Source organism: Saccostrea echinata, unplaced genomic scaffold (genome assembly GCF_033153115.1).
Source record: "Saccostrea echinata isolate AGI-Se365-2 ecotype Australia unplaced genomic scaffold, CSIRO_AGI_Sech_v1 ptg000049l, whole genome shotgun sequence".
NCBI lineage: Eukaryota > Metazoa > Mollusca > Bivalvia > Ostreida > Ostreidae > Saccostrea > Saccostrea echinata.
Genome location: NW_026889798.1, coordinates 1,587,687 through 1,607,386, shown reverse-complemented (window position 1 = coordinate 1,607,386; position 19,700 = coordinate 1,587,687). Strand labels below are relative to the sequence as shown.

The 19,700-nt window shown below is 33.2% G+C and overlaps 1 protein-coding gene across 1 annotated transcript in view; it reads left to right on the top strand.

Moving 5' to 3' along the window:
- Positions 1-19,700, top strand: part of LOC133203253 (probable serine/threonine-protein kinase pats1) — a 111,516-nt gene that overhangs the window by 32,240 nt on the left and 59,576 nt on the right. The gene's annotated exons all lie outside the window — the stretch shown is intronic.

Sequence of the window (19,700 nt, the reverse complement as noted above, 5' to 3'; positions counted from 1 at the left end):
GAAAGATGTCCATATTCATTTATAAAAGCTTGTCAATAATCTTTAAAAAATCAGCATTTTAAACATCACAAAAGGAACCATACCCCCATAGCATCAGATGCACATGTATAATGAACAAATTTTTAATTGATAAGAGTTTCTTCATTAGACAATGTAATGCTGTTGCAAGTTTTCAAATAAAATAAAATGATATAAGAATAATTTATTTTTTTTAAATTTATTTACACACTGAATTGTCTTGTGGACTGATTTTTCCGTTATTTCCCGATCATGACAAGGAGCACAAAGCGGGTGTGACCGGTCGGCAGAGGATGCTCACTCCTCCATGGCACCTGATCCCACCTCTGATGTTTAGAGGTCCGTGTTTGCTCCTATTTTGTATTGTTTAATGCGCTTTTGAGCTTGAATACTGTTCGTTATCTCCATATATTTCATTTTAACCACTGAGCATGTATCTCTGCTGGTGGACAGCCTGTCCCCGAAGATACTTGTCGTTCGGTACCTATTCATTCATGAGTACACAGAATAACGAAATGATACTGGCAGACGCGTCGCCCAGTATAAAAAGGCGTTACTCTTTTGAGTCTATAAGGGACACAGACTCAAGGAGTTCATTCGGTGCCCCTCGGATAATCCTCAGGGATATTAAACATACGTCATATGTACAGTCTTCAGATTCCCAGTTTTGGTATAAAACCAATTGTTTATACAAAAAATTGAAAGAGTGTAAAGTTTCTATTAGAGATATATTCGAAGACTCCTTTTCCGATCCCATGTCTTCTATTTCAAAATGTTCTGCGAAAAACTGTAAAACCTGTGACATTTTGATAACTAACACTTCTTTCACCAGTAATCTTACTGGACAGAGCTTCTGTACCAAAATTTGGGAAAATCTGAACTGCAAATCTTCTAATGTTGTCTACGGAATAGAATGTAATCTTTGTGGACTTCTTATGTTGGTGAAACTAAGGGATCACTCAATAAAAGAACATCAGGTTATAGATTTCAGATAAATAATGGGGGTCAGCAACTTTTATACAAACATTTAAATTTACCTGATCATTCTATTTTATAAAAGTTAGAATTCTAGAAAAGATTTACCACCACACAAACAGTCCATCCCTGAGTATACCTTTCCGTAGACAACGAGAAGAATTTTGGATTAGAAAGCTAGGGACAGCCTTTCCCTATGGATGTAATGACAATGTCGATAGTGTTGGAAATCTTTCCAGTCCACAGTGTAACAATGTAAATGTGATGGGAGTTTTTAACCATACACAAAGACGTAAGCGTAGTCATGGGCATCGGTCTTACAATGAACCTTTAATACACGATGTCTCTTTTGATTCATTACTACCTTACGTAAATCAACAGTTAGGTCTACATCATATTCGCACCAAACTTTACTCTGTCTCTTTGAAACTTTTAAATAGTCTTCTTGAAAAGGTCAAGGAAAGTCAAGGAAAGTATATTTTTTGATTCCTCGACACCAGAATATAGCCTCAGATCTGTGATTATGGATATTGCAAATCATAGGCTTTTTAAACCCCCGCGTTTTACGGAAGAAAATGCAGTTAATACAATCCGTTTTTTTTTCCTTAAACTTCAATATACCAACAAAGGAATTGACGTGGTTAATATAAATAATATTCTTAAGCACAAAACGGTCCAGTCTTGTATTCCACCATATTTCAAGTTAAAGGTGCTTAGACACAGATTTGAAGTTAATATTTTCTCAAATTTTCTGTATAATATCACGACTTATATATTGCAATAGCATTTCACACGAAAATATAATTGAAACTTATTTTATCTGGAAATTATTGGAACTACGAATTCCTGGACGCGTTTGATTAACACATCCTTGCACTTTCACAAATTTTATCTTTATCCTTAACATTTAAGAAAAGAAGCGATTTTGTTGTGTATTAATGAAAAACGTTACATCTATAATCAAGAAAATTCAGAGTAGAAATGTGCGAAAGCAAACCCCCTCACTAATATCGTCAGCCAGTGCTCAGTGTTGTGCACAGAGTTTAACAAACAGAATACACCCGTGAAACGTAAACTGTTTTTGTAAACAGGGCACGAGCTCTGTTATTGTTAATGTTTACGATTCACCGGGTGTGTTCAATTGTTAAAGTCTGCACACACCACTGAGCACAGACTGACAATACTGTGAGTGGGTTTTGCTTTCGAACATTTCTACTCCGAATTTTTGGATTATAGTTTTAATATTTTTCATTAATACACAACAAAATTGCCACTTTCCTTACATATTAAGAATAAAATTAAGATTTGTGAAAGTGCAAGGATGTGTCAATCAAACGCGTGCAGAAATTTGAAGTTTCAATAACTACGAGATGAAATATGACTTTTATTGTATTTTAGTATGAAATGCTATAGCAACATGTAAGTCATGAAATTATACAGAAAAAAATTAAGAAAATATTGACTTCAAATCTGTGTCCAAGCACCTTTAAAGACTACACCTTGTATTTCCTACAAATATACATCGACTATTGCTTCCAAACTTTTTAATTACAAGAAAACTGTACAGGGCGTGGATATCGAATATCTTAAACATAATCTTCCATTGTGTTTATGTTCTTCTTCGCCCTATAACTATAGTCCTGCTGGACACGTTATTACTGGTGACGTAAATATAGTTAATAATGAGGACCTTAGATCACTAATTTTAAAAGGTCCTAAATTTAGGGAACCCCGATCCTTCAACTGGCGTCGGAATTTCATAAATATTATGGATTCTGTAGAGGACTACGCCAGGCGATGGGGCAGACATGAAAAAGAAGACATTGACACTTTGTCAGAATGGATTAAATGTATCAGATGTATGTTAAAATCACGCATTAAAAGATAGAGGGGCAATATGAGAACCATCTATCCTTCTGTATTCAATAATCCAGAAGTGAAAAAAAGAATTAAGATAGATTACATTACCAGTACGCACTGGTCCCTGCTGACAAAGCAGGTAACAACATTGTCTTTGTTTGTAATGCTCATTATATTAAATGTATTTTAGAAGAACTTGAATTTAATTCTACAAGTGGTAATCCAACTTATACTCGTAGTTCCCTTTCTAAGGAAGAAATTCTTCAAAATCATATGTCAGTTTTGAATATTTTTAATATTCCAAACAACCAAAATGAATTTGAATTACCATATTTATATTGGATTCCGAAACTTCATAAAAATCCTTACAAACATAGATACATTGCGGGTTCCAGTAAATGTTCAACCAAGCCTCTTTCTTTACTTTTCACTAAGATATTAACAGTGGTGAAGGAGAAACTTCAAGAGTACTGTGCAACAATATATTCGAGAAGTGGTGTATATCAGATGTGAATACTTAAAAATTCCAAGGAACTTTTGGAAAATTTGAAATCACAAGATTTTACCAAAATCAACAGCTTAAAAACTTACGACTTTTCTACATTATACACAGCCATTCCCCACGATAAATTAAACTCCAGGCTTTTTGATATAATTGACAGCTGCTTTTTCAATAAAAATGAACTCGTAAATATACTTACCTTGTCATTGGTCATTTGCAAAATTATTTTGTTAAAAAAACATTCTTATTGTACACACAAGTACTCTGATGTTGACATTAAAAAGATGCTTGAGTTTCTGATTGACAATATCTACGTGGTTTTTGGAGACCAGGTCTTCCAACAATCTATTGGAATTCCCATTGGTACCAATTGCGCCCCGTTATTAGCAGACTTTTTTTTGTATTCATATGAAGCAGAATTTTTCCAAAATCTTGTACGTAAAAAGAAGAAAACACTTGCTGTGGCCTTCAACTCGACATTTAGATATATCGACGATGTATTGTCAATTAACAATGGCTATTTCCATTCTTATGTCGATACGATATATCCCGGTGAGCTTGAGATAAAAGATACCACAGAGTCTGACACATCTGTTTCATATTTGGATATTTTACTTGAAAAAGACGTCAACGGTGATCTAACAACCAAGCTTTATGATAAACGTGATGACTTTAACTTTTCAATCGTCAACTTCCCTTACTTATGCAGCAATATACCTTCATCACCTGCATATGGGGTATATCTCTCAGTTGATTCGATACGCAAGCTCTACGTATGTACAATTTCTAAAACGAGGTAAATTATTGACAAACAAGTTGATGAGACAAGAATATCAGCTGTCTCGTTTAAAGTCATCATTTCGTAAGTTCTATGGTCGATACAATGACCTTGTCAACAAATACAATTTATCATTGAGTCAAATGCTGACTGACGTTTTTCATACTAATTGTTAGGCCACTATTTACACACTGAATTGTCTTGTGGACTGATTTTTCCGTTATTTCCCGATCATGACAAGGAGCACACGGCGTGTGTGACCGGTCGGCAGGGGATGCTCACTCCTCCATGGCACCTGATCCCACCTCTGATGTTTAGAGGTCCATGTTTGCTCTGCTCCTATTTTGTATTGTTTAATGGACTTTTGAGCTTGAATACTGTTCGTTATCTCCATATATTTCATTGAGTACATTTATTTGAAAATTAATACATTGTATACATATTGTTATCGGTCATTATATTCCATTCTTTTTGCAATTATTTTTTTTAACTACGAAACAGATTTATAAGATTTCAAAAGCATTATTATCAGTACTTTACTTTAACTCACATGTATTTTCAAATATTTGTGATGCAATATAGTTTAACAGAACTGGTACTAAAACATTTCTGATAAGTTAAAATACTATAAAATCATTAACAGTATGAAAATGAATATATATATGAATAAAATAGATTTTTTTTTTTTTTTTAAAAAAAAAAGGAAGACAAATAAGTAATGATACTATCTTTTAACATTTGTCAAATAAATGTTGACCCTGCGTATATAAACTTTGACCCCTCGAGGAGTTATAACCCCTTTGCAATAAAACCTTGTTATTGCTACTCCTCCAAAACCGTAAATCATAGAGATACCAAACCATCACCAACGTCTTCGACTAATTTCATAGACACTCTGATCTATTGAGTGCAAAAGGATTCATCGACCCCTTTAAGTAGTTATTGCCCTTGAAAGTTCTTGATTTTTACAAATAATTATTTTTTTTTCAAAATGACATGTCTTAGAGACATGGGACCAACTGCTTTAGGTTCTTTGATCTCACATCTTGAAATTAAGGTCAAGGTCAAGGTCATTCAAAATTTGAAAAAGAAAAAGAAAAATAGCTCTTTTTATATCTCTTTTGTCATTAAACATATATATAAAATATATCTTTGCACCTTTAATATGCCCTTTTGGAACTATGTACAGGATTTCATTCTTGTCCCCTAAGCTTGATGCCTTTAAAAGTTATTGCCCCTTTCACTATAACCCTTGTTACCGCTACTCCTCTGAAACTGTAAACCGTAAAGACACCAAACTTTCATTAATGTCTTCGGGGTCTTTCATTAAAATTTCAGTTTATTCCAAGCAAAGGATCTGATGACCCCTTATATGAGTTATTGCCCTTTTACGTCTTTGCGCTTACTGTTAAACCTTATAACTTTAAAACTAAAAGTCGTAGAAACATGGAACTAATTTCAATGTGATTTTTCACCTTTGACCTTCAATATTTATTCAGTCATTTCATTATTATAAAATTTTCATTTTGCCATCTTTTAAGCCATTTCTGGTTTCTTTTTCATGGAATTAAATTGTAAAGAGTTAAATATAAAAAAAAAATTATTGAAATTCAAAGAAGGTGGAAAGACCTCTGATTGTTCCGTGAACAATTAGTCTACTAGTTTTTTTTTTTTTTATTTGAAAGTTAGAAATTAAATCTAATTTCATTTTTCATTAAAGTTTTTTAAATAATATTTTAATGATTTTCTATAAAGTATTTTTGATACGGAATTAGGATAAATTACTTTGTTCATTTGACTTACACTTCACTTTTAAATATCTGAAATATTTTATTAGTTTCAACTTGCTTGTTTCATTTAAAGTTCAAATAATGTTTAAAGTTATATAATTACATTACTAGCAATCATTTCTTTGTTGAATTATTCACGAAATAGTGCTTTTGGATTTTATCTATTTTCATTAATTCTTTGCAATTTAAGTTTACCACTTATGAATTGTGTTCCCTGTTCGGAACTCTCTAGTCAGAGAAGGTAAATAAATTTTCCCATAGTTTTGTAAACATTGTCTTGAGGGTTTAATGTTTGTACGTTTTCTGATTTTATTGTCTACTTTTGATTTTTAACTTTTGTAACTGTAAAAACTTTTGTAAGCATTATGCATGACTGATTTCACGTAACCGATCGATCTTTATTTGTTGTTTTATTAATCGTACCTTCTCTTAGCGGGTTTCGCTTCAGGTTGTTTCAAAAGTTATTTACATATCTGACATTATCTGACAAAGTCCGTGTGCACAAACACAAAAATTGTCCATTTCCCGAAATTATTCTCGCTCAGTTATAACAATGCGTAGAACAATATGGTATGAAATTCTAGTCTTTTTCTAAAAGTCCTCCAATTGTCGCTTACATTTCAAATGTGCTTCCGATGGCCACTAAACAATAATGAACCATTTTAACTACTGTATGTTTGATATAAAAGGGGACCGCTTCATGCTTGAGTGAAAGCGAACGGTTAACGCAACTTTCGCTCTAGCAGGCCCAGAACTGACCCTAAGCAAACCCAGACCGCACCCAAAGCACACCAAGATTTTTTTAATAGGGGACCTGAAGCGAATGCAAAGCGAACCAGGGGTTCGCTTTTGGGGTTCCCCTGGCGTTAGGTTGTGTCATCTGAACGGCACTGTAGGCACCCTCAATGTAGGTGTATCCATAATGAAAATTTAAAAAAAGACCAAAACATGAAAGAAATCTACCTACGAATGAATGTAATACACCCATGCTGAACAGTTTCGTTAGCTCACCTGAGCCCAAGGCTCAAGTGAGCTTTTCTGATGAAAGAGTGTCCGGCGTCCGTCTGTCGTTCGTCGTCTGCAAACTTTCAACAGTTTCAATTTCTTGGCAAGAACCACTGGGCCAATTTCAACCAAACTTGCCTCAATGCATCCTTGTGTAAAGAGAATTCAAGTTTGCTCACAGGAAGTGCCACGCCCTCTTTCAAAGGGAGATAATTAAGAATACGTGAAAATTTGGTGGCATCTTATAAAAATCTTCTTCTCAAGAACCACTGGTCATGAAAAGATGAAACTTATGTTAAAGTTTTATTACATACTTTAGATTCAAATTTGTTCATATAATAACCACCAGGGGTTGGGCGGGGCCACAAGAGGGGGTTAAAATTTTACATCTAGTAGGAATATATAAGATATGTCTTTAAAATCTTCTCAAGAACAGTAAAGCCATAATTAGTCATATTATTACAGAAGTATCCTTTGGTAGGGTAGATTCAAGTTTGTTCCAACCTTGACCCATGGTGGTGGGGCAGGGCCACAACGAAGGGGGGTCAAAGTTTAACATAGGAATATATAGGAAATATCTTTAAAAATCTTATTCTCAAGAACAGCTAAGCCATTATTTAACATATTACCTGTAATGCAGAAGTATCCTCAGGTAGTGTAGATTAAAGTTCATATCAAGACCCTTGGGGGTAGGCCACAACAGTGGGTCAAAGTTTACATAAGAATATATAGGTGTAATGGTTAAGAGGCATTGGAATTAAACGCATTGAAGACTTTAAATAGTGGAATGACCTGACAACCCTTAGAATGGACTACCCTAAAGGTATATAAGGCAAAGCTTTGGGAAAGTCAGGCATTCAGAAGGTAGCTGAAGTAGTTGGATGATGAATCAGCAATAAAGAAGTTAAGGTAATCCATCCTAATAGCAAAAGATTCAATGAAGTTGAATACATAACAGAAGTGTAGGTGTTGAATACTCAGTATATTTAGACATGATTCCGATTTATTATTATTAGCATGTATGGGTGGGATGTGTCTCAATTTTTGACCTTGAATTTTGGTAAGAGTTATCTCCCTCTGTTTTGAATTAATAAAAAAAATCAATTTTAAAATTCTTACCTTGTAAAAAAAAATCAATTGTCATTCTATTTCTTATGTGTTTCAGTGCATTTTTTCACTACAGTATTTATTGATATTCTTATTATTTGAGTTTTTATTTTTAAAAAATTGCTCCATAGACTTCAATGCAATCTTTGTTAAAAACTTAAGTTCTGGGTAAATCTGAAGAAGATTGAGGCAACTGTCTCTTATCAATCAATGGGAACCTAGGGGAAAACACTGTGCAAGTCTTACATTATCCAGTCCCCAACTCTAGATAAGAGAAAATTTAAGTACTGTGTGATATACCCTCAGACAGAGCTTTCTTTATAATCATTCCAGTCATTAATTCAGACAGAGTAAAAGGAAAAGCTATATATCCATTGTAAGAACCTGGTCATACACGTTACGTAGGAAATATCTTTGAAATCTTCTTCTCAAGAACAACTAAGCCATTATTAGTCATATTTATACAGAAGCAACCTTAGGTATTGTAGAATCAAGTTTGTTCAAATCATGACCCCTAGGGGTTAGGGCACAACAGAGGGTCAAAGTTTTGCATGAGAATATATAGGAATCATCTTGAAAAACTCTGCTGCTCAAGAACAGCAAAGTCATGATTAGTAATATTATTATAACAGCATCCTCAGGTAGCGTAGATTCAAATTTACGGTGGGTAGGAGTGGGCGACAATGAGCAATCAGAGTTTAACATAGGAATACAGGAAACAAGATGTGTTTGTGAAACACTGATGCCCCTGTATGGCAGCTTATGGCGAAGGTTAAAGTTTGTCAAATGCAAGTCAAAATCCAGGCCAAAAGATAAAAAATGTTAAATTTGAAAGCCCTAGATGCATCTGTTCAAAAGTTATGGCGAAGGTTAAAGTTTTTTAAAAGTAAGTAAAACATCAAGGTCAAGGTCAAAGTTGTTGGTGTCCAAAGGTAGGTCTTGTCACAAGGATTACATATGTAAAGTATGAAAGCCCTAGCACCAACCATTCAAAAGTTATGGCCAAGGTTAAAGTTTTTCGAAAGTAGGTCAAACTCCTATGTCAAGGTCAAAGGGTCAAAATGCTTGGTATCCAAAGGAAGGTCTTGTCAAAAGGATTACATATGTGAAATATGAAAGCCTTAGCACCAACCATTCAAAAACTATGGCCAAGGTTAAAGTTTTTCAAAAGTAGATCAAACCCCTATGTCAAGGTCAAAGGGTCAAGGTGGTTGGTATACAAAGGAAGGTGATGTCACAAGGATTACATATGTGAAGTATGAAAGCCCTAGCTCTACCCGTTCAAAAGTTATGGCCAAGGTTAAAGTTTTTCAAAAGTAGGACAAACTCCAAGGTCAAGATCAAAAGGTCAAAGTTGTTGGTATCCAAAGGAAGGCCTTGTCACAAAGAATACACAAGTGAAGTTTGAAACCTCAAGCACCAACTGTTCAGAAGTTATGGCCAAGGTTAAAGTCTCATAAAATTTTGCAAAATATGATGGTACCCAAAGAAAGGTCTTTTCACAGGGAATACACATGTGAAATATGAAAGTCATGGCTCCAACCAATCAAAAGTTATGGACAAGGTTAAAGTTGACAACAGACAGACAAACAGATAAACAGACAAACAGACAAACAAATAAACAGACAAACAGACAGACAGACGGGACAAAAACAATATACCCCCGGGATCTTTCGATCCGGGGGCATAAAAATCTTTAAAATTCTTCTTTTTTAAAAGAACAGCAAAGCCATGATCAGTAATATTGATATAGAAGCATCCTGATGGAGTGTAAATTTAAGTTTGCCCCCCCCCCTTAAAACTTTTTAATAGACTGAACTGATTTCTGCTTCTTCCTAGCCAGTGTGCTCAGGTGAGCGATGTGGCCCATGGGCCTTTTGTTGACTTTATCACTTATTTTCTCTCTTTCTGCCAATTTCAATTCTAGCCGCGACGCAAGATCAAGTCCTTGCTCCCCGATTCTAGACCAAACACCCTAATTTGTGCCACGCCTGCATCCTTTACATGAAATAGAGACGCCTTTAATTTAATTTTTACATACGTATTCTAATTGTGCGTTTTCAGCTCCGAGATCTGCTGGGCACTGTCACATACTGCATTGTCTATTATCTACTAGTTGGAAATTGAAAATTACAAGATAGGAGCTGTGATGTTTGTGTCAACGATGTTTGTGTCATCTTAAAAGTTTCCAAATACAGACACTAAAAACCCGTGAACGAACTTTGTCCATAAATATTAAACTAAAGCGCTGGAATTAGTGTATCTCGAAAGATACATGTGTATTGTACAATCTAGGAAGCTCCGTACCAATCTTAATGCCTTGACGTAGGGTTCCCTGGCAGCAGCTTCCTTCCCTGGAGTCTTTTCAACCATTTTTCGACGGCATCTGCCATCAGCACTTCTGAAATTTCTGTAAAATCAAACACAAAAATTAAGCAGATTACACATATTTGGAGAAAAAAAAATATGTACATAGGATGTTTCTTGCTTCAATTCCTTGTTCTAAATAAAGAAAAACATGAAAAGTAGCAAATTGAGATTATAAATGGTTTGTATAATCCATGTTCATTATACAAACAAATAAATTCATAATTGTTAGTTTAAACAATTTATGGACAATATACACAATCTAACACCGTTTTTATTTCCTTGAAAGTCTGGATAAGAACACAGTGCATTATGGGGTGACCGTTCAGCCTCATCAAGAATCTGTTTATTGAAGCCTCGAACACTTAAGAATAACGGTACAGGGACCATCCGTCTCAACACCTAAATGCCATCACTAAAATCATTTAAGTTTCGTATATAAATAATCTTGGCCTTCTTATATTTTCTAAATGTAGGGTATGTAGAGATTCTAAAAAAAAATAGTGTTCACATTGAAAAACAAATAGTATAGAATTTTTCTCTGAACAATTGGATGGATTGTTTTAATGTAACTCATTAATAAAGAATTCCACCTGATATCTTGGTAAATTTGTCCTCCCAAATCATCACTTTCTCTGTAAGTTTATATTTGCGAAGATGAACAAGGTCAGGTGAGTCAAACATTGATACAATTTAATCACCTAGAAATATATGTTTTCTAAGATAAGATAAGATAATATTTATTTAAATTCGGGTAAAATCAACAAGAAACATTAGCTCTGAAGAGCTATTTTCCGACTACATAATAATATTACATATAATACAACAATACAGAATAAACAAGAAACAGTACTTAAAATCACACTACTAAAATATAATAAACCCCGTGATGCATTACAATGACATACGACATAGTATTTATCAAATAAGACTAATAAACTAAAATAAACCCTGTTACTATTATCTAAAAATAAAATTTAGAGACAAGTACAGCAGTTACAATGATTTCCGTACCAACTATTTATGTTTGATTTGAATTGGTTAAAAGTAGTTATATTTCTTAAAGATTCTGGCAAAGAATTCCAAAGTTTTGCGGATTCATATCTAAAAGACCTCAAACCATATGTTATTGATTTTGTTTTTTGGTAAAACAGCAGTTTTCGTATATCTAAAAGAATATGGCGTTTCTTTAATATGGATAAAATCGTGCAGGTAAGATGGGCTTTGTTTAAAATCTTAAAACATTCAATGGCCATTGTTCTAATACGCCGGAGTTTGAGGCATGGCAATTTTGATTTATCCAGATGAATTTTTGTAGTCGTCATAGACGAAACGCAATGCTCTTTCCTGTATTTTTTTTCTCCATTTTTCTTGTTTCTCGTTCACCACAGAAATGCGAAACTTATGGACAGTAGTTAAACTTTGACATGATAAATGTATGATAAATTGTTAGTTTTCCTAATTTAGTCAGGTGAACCCCTATTCTTTTAAGTACATTCAGTTGTTGTGAATCATTCTTACAAATGTTTGAAATATGATAGCTAAACTTAAGCTCAAAATCTATAGTCACACCAAGTAATTTTACTTCGTTTTCCGGATAAATCATATAACCATCAATTTCAAAACAAATTTTTCCTGTTTTGTTTCCTTTCCGAGATATATGTAGCTTGAAATTTATCAGGATGGGCTTGCATCTGGTTATCTTTAAACCACTTAACTAGAGTTGAACAATTTGATTCTAATGTATTTTTTAGTGAGATAATATAATCGCTCGAGTTTGTGTGAGTGTTATCATCGGCATAGTTGTTGGGGACACAACCTGATACAAAATGAAAAATATCATTGATAAAAATATTACAAGTAACAGGACCAATTATTGAACTCTGTGAAACGCCTTTGTACAATTTTAAGAAATAGCTACAAACATTTCCCAGTTTCACACATTGCTTTTGAATGCTTAGATAGCTTGAAATTAGACTTGTAGCTGCATTTGTAAAACCATATGCATTTAATTTTGCTAAAACTAGATCATGTGGAATACAATCAAAGGCTTTAGATAAATCCATCATGATTGCTGCAGCATATTTTTATGATCAAGAGCAAACTTCCAATCTTAACAATTTTAAGCAATACACTCTGACAGCCATACCCTGGTCTAAAAAATATAACATTTCATTAAAATGGCAATTGAAAAAAATCAGATAATTGACTGTGAATGACCCTTTCAAAAATCTTTGACAATATAGGTAAGATACAAACTGGTCTATAGTTTTCTTTTTCGAAAATACTTTTTTTTCTTGTGAAGAGGAACCACTTGTGCTATTTTCATACGATCTGGAAAAACATTATGAGAAAAACAAAAATTTACAATATTAGTCACAGGGTTCAAAATATGTTCATGGCTATGTTTAACAATTTTAGCCGAAATACCATCAATTCCACTAGCCCATTTCAAGACCAATATGTTAATGCATTTACGTACAAAGTTTTCGTCTACAGGATGAAAAGAAAACGATTTAACATCATTCTTAACTTTGATACTCTCACATATTTTAACAATGCTAGGATGTTCACTATTTACATCAACACAATCTATTCCAATATTCCTTGCAACATTAACAAAAAAGTTGTTGAAGATATTACATACTTTAGCTTGATCAGACACAAGACTTTCATTTTCAGACAGTATAATATTTTTTCTGACATTTGTACCTTAGTCGGTCGAAAATTGTTTTATTGTTGGCCAAAAATCTTTACTTTTTGGTCCACCTGCACACCGTTCAATAAATTATTGATTGACAGATTGACGCTTAATTTTTGTGACATAATTTCTTTGTTTTCTAAAATTTTCCCAATTTTGCTGAGATTTGTTGAAGGTATATAAATTATGCAGTTGTCGTTTCTTAAAAATTGCTACTTTCAACCTTTTATTCATGCAGGGAGCTGGTTTTCCCAGTATTTTTCTTTCTTTCGTTGGAATGTGCATGTCGATTACTCGAGTAAGATCATTATGAAAATTATTAAAAACAGTGATTGGATCACCCTGTAAAACACCAGGGTAAGATTCTTCAATAGATCTTAAATCTTCCATATATGAATCTAACTTTAAGCTCTTGAAGCTTCATTAATTTATGTATTCAGGAGTTGTTAACGTGGTTTCCATTTTTAACTATATTGCAATCATGTTGTGAACATCACTTATTCCACAATTGAAATTACAATGATTTGCTATAATGTGGGTATTACTCGTTAAAACAACATCAATCTGGAACGCATTATATTGCCTTGTTTTGTTAAACATGTTTTACCTATTATAACATTTTCTAAATCAAATATATCACAGATTTCTAGTAAAGGTTTACATTTGTTACTATCTGCTAAATCAAAATTATCTCCAAACATAAAAAAGTATCATATTTGACAGAAATTTAGTCGAGTGTTGATAAAGAATCATTCACAAATATGTTATCTTCCATGCATGGTGGTTTGTAACAACCCAGAAAAAAATGCTTTAGTCGAGTTTATTAAAATTTCAATTCTTATGGATTCTATTTCATCCGCCTACAATTCGGGTCTGCGGGTTCCGGCTACATCGAATCTGAGATAAGCTATAACACCTCCTCACAAGATGAAACACTTCCTTTAAGTTTGGCTTAATGGTGGCTTATAGGTCCTTAATGATGGTTTAATGGCTGTCTTTAAGTCACCATTAAGCACCTTTAAGCCACATTTAAGTAATAAATACACCACCATTAAGTTACCATTAAGCCATCTCAAAGTCCTTAATGTATGCTTAAAGGTAGCTTAATGGTGGCTTAATGGTGGCTTATAGGTGCTTAATGGTAGCTTCTAGACAATCATTAAGTCACCATTAAGCCACCATTAAGCCAGACTTATAGGTGCTTAATGTCCAAACTCCATTAAGCTACCATTAAACCACCTTTAAGCCACCATTAAGTCACCATTACGCAGTCGATAAAACTGCTTTTATGGGTTAAATATTATTTTTAAAATGATTTCTTCACAAAAATTATAAATGTCGAGTTTATACATTTGTTAATTCGGCGAAAATAATGTAAAAGTAAGAAAATGAAAAAAAAAAAAAAAAAAAATCACTCCCAACAGGATTTGATCCTACGACCTTTAGATTGGAGGGCGAACGCTTTAACCACCGAGCTATCGAGGCTGTTGAAAAATGAAGTGAAATATAAAAACTTTATTTTTAACAAAACTTGTTTGGAATGGTTACAGGTTTTTTTCTGATGTTTATATCTATTAATCAATAATACAAATAATTATATATATATATATATATATATATATATATGACATATGGCTTTAGGAGACCAAGGAGGATATATTTTCTGGCTTAGGGAGACCTCTGGATTAAGGCGACCTTTTTCGGTCTCCCTATTATTTTGACCTCATCAGTATTGCAAATGTCTTTTTATAGATAAATAAACAGTCTGCCATTAAATATTATTAATCTTTAACTCTGTTATTTAACATTCAAAAGTTGTCTAATTTCTATCATCTTCCCTAAAAAAGAAAAGAATTTATAACCTACGTATAATTTCAAAGGATAATTTTTCTGCATTTTGGAGACCATGAAAAACATGCAATTAAACAAAAAATCTAGCATATATATTTTTTCCGCTTTTGATTTGTTCAAATGAGTGTTTCTTTAACTTAGTTTTCCATGTTTTATGTTAAAAACCTAAAAAGGAAAAATATTGTAAATTTATGAACCATGTTTTGAATTCTTAGCAAGTGCTTTCCGTCATTTGTTCCGAATGCCATCGGAATGCCCCTTCAGTTTTCAGAAAATGACCTCTGAACACCATGGATGTTGAGAAATTTGGGTAAGTAACTAAAATGATACAGTAATAAGTTGTAATTAAGAAAACACAAGACAAACATTCGTTTGTTTTTTGTTTTGTTTTGTTTTTCCTAGTAATTTAGCTTTCAAGAGAAAAAGTATGATTTTAAATAATCGTTAGACTATAGTTCGCTATATAAAATCCTGAAGGAAATTCGAAATAAAGTTAAATGATAGGCCCCTATATTTTTTAATTCTTTTATGCAAGTCCACAAACAAATTAAATATTTAAAGATTAGGCCGAACGTTGAAAAAATAGTCTCGCAAGTTGACGCAGCTATTTCGAGCTTAAAAATTTTAATTAAACTTTCTGTAAACATCATGCAGGACATGATCATCATGATATAGTATAAATGAAACAGACCCTGTAAGAAAAAAAATAGCTGTAATTAATTTAATAATTGTTTATTAATATAATGTGGTCCTCTGCTAATAGAATATAATATATGCTGTAAAAAAATCTGAATCAGGGTGAAGCAGATTTGATACAATACATGGCTGAAGGAATGGGGGGGGGGGGGGCAGGCCCCCTGTAATTTTGCTGAAATTTAGGTATACTATAGAAAACATTGCTCCTTTATGCTTGGGCACCCTCAATAATAACCTCTGATGATGTATTTTTCTTTTGCTTAATAAAAAATTTTTGGTTTGTAGCCTCCCCCAACCTGAAACTGAAAAATGTTGTTTGGTTGTGCTCACCCCCCCCCCCCTTCCAACTAAATTACGTACGGGCCTATTCTCCATCCCTGAGGTTTTCTTTCACCAAAGAAAGATTAATTGGTAACAGTTCAGATATATATAGCAATATTTACGGAAGGGAATATTCTCGTTTAATTATGAAGATGTGACAGTAACTCAGTCAAAGCCACAGCAGTGAGTGTAACATTTATTTAATATTATTGTTAATGTTTACAAATAGTGAAATACTGATACTGTGAAATTTTAATGGATATATAGAAAATATAAAAGTACAGCCATTTATTGTAAATCACATACATGAAAAGCTTCTTTTTTTCAAGCAATTGGAAATTCTTCATTTTTTCATGAAATTATTTTATTTCGTATGTATGATAATTTATTTCGTATTTTAATTCAGTCAACAAATCATTGTCGCAGCCCAGTTCCCTTCTTTATTTTCAGCAGTTCAGTGACAGAGATAAAATGATCATTTGAGGTTTATACCCCCCCCCCCTCCCCACCAAATGAAACTGAAAAATGTTTGGTTTTGGTCCCCTTCAACTGAAATTGATTCCTACTTACCATGCTTACAGGCTTAACTATGAAGATGTGACAGGGAGTGTAATAACAATAATTGTTCAGACGGATACATATTAAGCTGATATACATATCAAATTTTAATGGATAGATAGAAATTAATAAATAATTACAACCATTTATTATAAACTACATAAAGATAATTTTTCAAGCAATTTGAAATTCTTCATTTTTTATAATAATATTTTATTTCGTATATATGTTTATAGGTTTATTCGTATCAACAAATCTGTGTACGAGTTAATAACGCAGCAAGGTTCCCTGCATTTTCAGTGACAGAGAACCAGAATAAGATTGTAGGGAAACAAACCTTGTTACAAGGTTTGAGGTTTGTTTATTTTATATTTTAATTTACACTTTTTAAAAATTATTATTATTATGCAAAAATCTGTATGCAGATGAATATTTACATTTTAATGTTATAAACTTGTCGTTTTGTGGTTCATATTTGCGGTGACTGTCCCACGTGTGTTTACCTGTTTACATTCACCTACTGACCTAGAGTCTTCAAAATATACCTTCTGTAATCATGACTGTTGTAATCTTGTTTTTATGTTAGTTTACCGTATGTAACTTGACTGTTGTATAGATTTATAGCGATCACTGCAAGCTTTTAATATTTAGGTGAAGAGAAATTTCAGACTATCAATCACAGGCACTTGTTTCATATACGGTGCACCCCTACTTATTTTTACCACAAGGTATCCAACTCAATTTCAGGCACCCCCGCTTCAAGCTCGTATTTTGTTCATGTATCATTATCAATCATTAACCTACTTTAAAATGACATCGTTCGCTTCAAGAGACTTTTTTCTTGTCAAATAAATCGTTTCAGACGTCTCTGATCGAGTCTCTTTATTGTAAAGCACTCATTTATTCCACGAAAATTACCTCGATACATTTTAAGACTTTAGATGGGATACAACTTCCAGTTGGGGGTAGAATAAAACCAGAGACTTCCAAGTATTCCATTCCGAGGTCTCTGGTTTTATCCTTCATTTATAACCCCAACCGCAGATTTGTATCGAAAATTACCTTGATACATTTTAAGACTTTAGATGGGATACAAATTTCATTTTTTTCACAGGTCACGAGGTTTCAACTTAAAAAATAAAAATTCTAACCGTTAAGATATGTTGGAAATTTTAGCTTGATCATGTTGATGTGTTGATAATTTGCCAAATTATTATGTAATAAAGGGGACTTTATATGATCACCCGGCGCTGTCGCTTTAGTTCAGTCTTCACAACAATTCTTTTTCAGCACATGCCCTTCGGGCATGTAGACCTATCATTTTTACCCAGTCCATTCAAATTTGTACATGTCCTACTCAAAATTCTTACATTTACCAGTATTGTGCAACAAGAAAAACCCATTAGGTATAAAGGTTTTATATTAATTTTTTCAGCGTCGTAAACCAACCATGGCCTGTGATTGCCATTTTCTAAAGCGTTTTTGTTCATAAATAACTTTTGAGTTGCATGCTGGTCATTTGTTGGCCGGTTTAGCTGAACTGAATTTCAGAAATGGGATCATGACTGTAGTGCCACAGTATGTGGCATTGATGAACATCTCGTAATTTAGCAAGCAACTTCGAGAAAACAAATAGGTTAAACTAAACACTTCAATGATTAGATTGACAATCATTTGACAGGTCGTATCGAGAATGTAGACAGGCAATCCATCGACATTACATATAGCAACGTTTAAGCGAATAATGGGGGTAGGACAGAATAAATGGCAAGTAAAGATCATACAATGAAAGAAGATTCACATATGCCCTCTTCGGACATGTAATTTGGCAATTTTTACATGCCCGCTGGAAATTTAACAGGTCCCTGGCATTGGACTCCCGGGTTATTTGGAAGACTGTTAGTTTAGTTTCATGAGGTCCGACAACATTGATTCTCAATGTCTGCTCCCTCTACCCCATACACTTATCTTGATAAAATTATATAAATTATATTATTAATTATATAAATTGATATAAATTATATAAACCGGTCTAGTTTATATAATTTTACAATGTCATAAACAGCTGCTTAAGCATGTTAAGTGCATATAATATTGTAAATGGATTTATATATAGGATTAGGGAAAGATCCTCACTTGATTATGGCAGCATATTTAGCTCGTAGGAGTTTATTATCTACCACACATGATCAATGTCACTTTTGGACGTGAATGACTTTTGACACCCTAACTTCAGTTCAAATCAACGTTAACTTTATGTGACATCTCTCTGAATCTTTTTTGGCATGTAACTTGGGTAAAAACAATTAAGTACTCTTGATGCATTTGATTTCTCTTAGCCCGTTTAAACATTTCCAAGGTCTATACCAGTTTTTGCAGGGGCGAAACTATGTAGAAGTTGGAAAAGAAACCCATCCCCTTTTTGACGTATTTGGTTTTCGAGGGATGAAAATTTTCAATATTACACTCAACTACATGCAATATTTATTATATTATACTGAATGTTTTATACAAATACAAATAATAGTGAACCTTGAGTGCATAAATCTGCGCAGTCACTATTTTTTGGAATATCACCCGTCGTCAAGCAATGTTGACTGTTGCGACACTGGGCGTGGCTTCATTATTCAGCGGATAATAGTGCTTTTTAACAAATGTTTCTTGACCAATCAGATTAATTCATCTAATATACCTGAAAGTACAATATTAATTAATTGTCATCATTTTCCTATATTAGCATTTTTACTGGTAATGATTTTGAAATGATAGGAACATGCACTGTTCAAAAAGTCTTAAAATGTTGTTTTGGCTCAATTTCTTTGTTAGATTACTGAGTTGAACTAAGGCAGGTCAATTAAAGTAACATGATCCTATAGATTCCATGTACATTTAGTACTGTAAAGTAGACAAATTTATTGTTCTCACAAGTACATGTAGTTCTCAAACATTGATTTAAGTTGGTCTCCTGAAGGATGTAATAATGCAATTGGTCTGCTTAAGGTACAGTGTATAATGTAGATATGCATATTTTATTTTGAATTTGTATTATGTCAATCATTAGAAATATATGGATCTTAATTAAAAAACATTGTTTTCATTAGAATTTAAGATATGTATAATAGGCATATATTCTTCATGCTTTTCCATAGTTAAGTCCTTTTTTACAGGGTC